The sequence below is a fragment of the Choloepus didactylus genome, chromosome 1, assembly GCF_015220235.1.
Source record: "Choloepus didactylus isolate mChoDid1 chromosome 1, mChoDid1.pri, whole genome shotgun sequence".
Taxonomy (NCBI): Eukaryota; Metazoa; Chordata; class Mammalia; order Pilosa; family Megalonychidae; genus Choloepus; species Choloepus didactylus.
Window position 1 is genome coordinate 155,178,799 of NC_051307.1, and position 4,437 is coordinate 155,183,235.

Sequence of the window (4,437 nt, forward strand, 5' to 3'; positions counted from 1 at the left end):
CATGAGTGTTGTATGAAGTATGCCCAAAGACAGATTGCTCTGTGGTGTCCAGTCCACGCAGTTCCTGGCTTTTTACCTACTTTCCTGGAGGAGTAACTAAAACATACAGCTCACCAGTCTGCCATCTTGCCCCGCCTCCTCCACATGTTTTGATATGTTGTATTTTCATTTTCATTTGTCTCTAGATATTTACCAATTTCTCTTGCAATTTCTTCTTTTACCCACTGGTTGTTTAGGAGCGTGTTGTTTAACCTCCATATATTTGTGAAAGATCTGGTTCTTTGGTGGTTGTTGATTTATAGTTGCATTCCATTGTGGTCAGAGAACCTGCTTTGAATAATTTCAATCTTTAAAATTTATTAAGACTTGCTTTGTGCCCCAGCATATGATCTATCCTGGAAAATGTTCCATGGGCACAAAAGAAGCATGTATATCCTGGTATTTTGGGATGTAATGATCTATATATGTCTGTTAAGTCTAATTCATCTATCATATTGTTTAGGTTCTCAATTTCCTTATTGGTCCTTTGTCTAGTTGTTCTCTCTCGAGTGGTGTATTGAAGCCTCCCACTATTATTGTAGATGAGTCTATTGCTCCCTTCAGTTTAGCCAATGTTTGTGTCATGTATTTTGGAGCTCCTTGATTGGGCTCATCAACATTTATAATTGTTATTTCTTCTTGGTGAATTATCCCTTTCCTTAATATATAGTGTCCTTCTTTATCTTTTATGATATCTTTGCATTTGAAGTCTATTTTGTCCGATATTAGTATAGCTACCCCCAGCTTTTTTTTTTTTTTTTTTAAATCATTTTATTGAGATATATTCACATACCACGCAGTCATACAAAACAAATTGTACTTTCGATTGTTTACAGTACCATTACATAGTTGTACATTCATCACCTAAATCAATCCCTGACACCTTCATTAGCACACACACAAAAATAACAAGAATAATAATTAGAGTGAAAAAGAGCAATTGAAGTAAAAAAGAACACTGGGTACCTTTGTCTGTCTGTTTCCCTCCCCTACTTTTCTACACATCCATCCATAAACTAGACAAAGTGGTGTTTGGTCCTTATGGCTTTCCCAATCCCATTGTCACCCCTCATAAGCTACATTTTTATACAACTGTCTTCGAGATTCATGGGTTCTGGGTTGTAGTTTGATAGTTTCAGGTATCCACCACCAGCTACCCCAATTCTTTAGAACCTAAAAAGGGTTGTCTAAAGTGTGCATAAGAGTGCCCACCAGAGTGACCTCTCGGCTCCTTTTGGAATCTCTCTGCCACTGAAGCTTATTTCATTTCCTTTCACATCCCCCTTTTGGTCAAGAAGATGTTCTCCGTCCCACGGTGCCAGGTCTACATTCCTCCCTGGGAGTCATATTCCACGTTGCCAGGGAGATTCACTTCCCTGGGTGTCTGATCCCACGTAGGGGGGAGGGCAGTGATTTCACCTTTCAAGTTGGCTTAGCCAGAGAGAGAGGGCCACATCTGAGCAACAAAGAGGCATTCAGGAGGAGACTCTTAGGCACAAATACAGGGAGGCCTAGCCTCTCCTTTGCAGCAACCGTCTTCCCAAGGGTAAAACTTATGGTAGAGGGCTCAACCCATCAAACCACCAGTCCCCTATGTCTGTGGTCATGTTACCCAGCTTTCTTTTGATTGCGGTTTGCGTGGAATATTTTTTTCCATCCTTTCACTTTCAGTCTCTTTGTGTCATAGGGTCTAAGATGAGTCTCCTGTAAACAGCATATTGCTAGGTCATATTTTTTAATCCGTTCTACCAGTCTGTATCTTTTAAATGGAGAGTTTAATCCATTCACATTCAAAGTTATTACTGTGAAGGGACTTCCTGAACCAGCCATCTTATCCTTTGGTTTTTAGTTGTTAGATCTATTTTTTTTTTCCCTCTCTCTTTTTCTCCTTCAAGTTACCCTTACTAAAAAGTTTTCAATTCTGTGCTCTTCTCCAGACCTCTCTCTCCTTTCTTTTTTCTCAGCTGGTAGAGCTCCCTTTAGTATTTCTAGCAAGGCAGGTCTCTCGTTAACAAATTCTCTCAGCATTTGTTTGTCTGTGAAAATTTTAAACTCTCTCTCAATTTTGAAGGAGAGCACTTTGCTGTATAAAGAATTCTTGGCTCTCAATTTTTCTCTTTTGGAATCTGAAATATGCCATACCACTGCCTTCTTGCCCCCATGGTGCCCGCTGAATAGTCACTACTTAGACTTATGTTGTTTCCCTTTTATGTGGTGAATTGCTTCTCTCTTGCTGCTTTCGGAAGTTTCTCCTCTTCAGCATTTGACAATCTAATCAGTATATGTCTTGGAGTAGGTTTATTTGGATTTATTCTATTTGGAGTTAATTGAGCATCTTTAATTTGCATATTTATGTCATTTAGAAGTGTTGAGAAGTTTTAAATTTCTTTGAATACTCTTCCCAGCACTTTTCTCTTCCCCTTCTGGAACACCAATGATTCCTATATTTGTGCACTTTATGTTATCTATCATTTCCCTGAGATCCATTTCAAAATTATTTTATTTTATTTTTTTACCATTCATTCTTTAGTTTTCACTTTCCATTACCTTATCCTCGAGGTTGCTAATTCGTTCTTCAAATCTGGTATTATGTGTCTCAAGAATATTTTTAATTTGATCAACAGTATTTTTTATTTCCATAAGATCCACTATTTTTAAATTTACTCTTGCAATTCGTTATGCTCTTCTAGTGTCTTCTTCATGTCCTTTATATCTTGAGAACCATAATATTGATGTTTGTGTGTACCTCTTTAATTGCTCCAAATTTTGTGTCTCTTGCAGCTTTTTAATTTACTCATTTGCCTTGTCCATGTCTTCTACATCCTTTAAGTGCTTTGTAATTTTCTGTTGGCTTCAGGGCATTTGCTTGTCTTGATAGGGTTATTTTGGGGAAGTGCAGAATTAATTGAGCATTTATATACAATTTGGTTTGCTGGAGTGGTTTCCCAATTCTCCCAGCAGGTGGCAATCTTGAGGTACAGCTTACTGAAGTACAGTTCCCTAACCTACCAGCAGGTGGAGTGCTCAAGTAGCACTTCTCCTGTTTGGTGGGCAGAGTCCAGACTGGGTGGGGAACCAGTCAGTGCACTGGATCTCTGTGTGCTCTGGGGAATCTCGGTCCTGGGACTGCAACGTGGGCCACAAGCAGGTAGGCAGGGAGCCTGATCAAGGGCACGTGGGAGGTGGAACCTGGCCCTGCCTGCCAGTTCTCTGCCTGCCTTGCACCTGTGAGTCTCTGGGGTGTGGGAGGGGCTCCCAATCACTGGTATGGCACCTGTTCCCTTCCCTGCTTCTTGCCATTGCACCACCCTCCCCACCCCCCTGACTTCCATCGGGGAAGAGCAATCGCCACCTGCCAGGTCCCCTCACGGGAGCTCCCCACTGTCTGGTTCGAAGATCAACCCCCCGCAAACCACCAAGATAGGTGGACAGGAATGGAGAACCGCTGCTCATTCCCTTGCCCAGCAGTGGTTCTGCTGCTGCTGGCCTGGGGGGAGGAGGATGCAATCTGAATGGGGCACTCACTCACCATGACCCTCCAGCTGCCGTCTCTCCTTGGTTTTTGTCAGGTGTCCCCTCCATGTACTGTGGGGGACCCTTTATGGCTAGTCACACCCCAGAACTGCAGTCCCTGGTGTCCTCTGGCCCCTTTCTAGCTACTCCGATGGAGGAGAAGTCAGTTCTGCCTCGCTTACTTTGCCATATTCCTGGATTGGCTTTTATAAAGGGGGTTAATTTGACTACAAATTTGCAGTTCTATGGCCATAAAAGTGTCCAAACTAAGGCATCAAGAGGATACCTTCACTGAAGAAAGGCCAATGGCATCCAGGACACATCTGTCAGCTGGGAAGACACGTGCCTGGCATCTACTAATCCTGGGTTATGTTTTAGCTCCTCTCTCAACTCCTGTGCATCCTTAGCTTAGCATCTCCAAATGTCCTTCTGTCTGCAACCCCAGGCATCTCTGAGCATCTCTGTCAGCTCCCAAGCATCTCCAAAAGTCTCAGGTGCTCTGACATCCTTCTGTCTGTAGCTCTCTTATAGGATTCTAGTGATTTAAATAAGTCCCATCCTGAGTGGGTGGGGCCCACACCTCCATGGAAATATCTATTCAAAATGTATCACCTACAGTTGGGTGAGTTGCATCTCCATGGAAACAACCTAAAGCAAATATCCCACAAGATTGGATTAAAACATGGCTTTGGAGGGACATAATATATCCAAACCAGCATAGGGGCCATTTTCAACAGTGAAATCACTAACAAACTCCACAAAAATACAAAACCCTGGCATTCAGTATACCAGGAAAAGACAATTGTTTATAATATGAGAGCTGAAATAAGAGGCAGAGACAACCTTGTTTGACCTCAGCTGAGAACATGTGCTGAGCAACTCAAA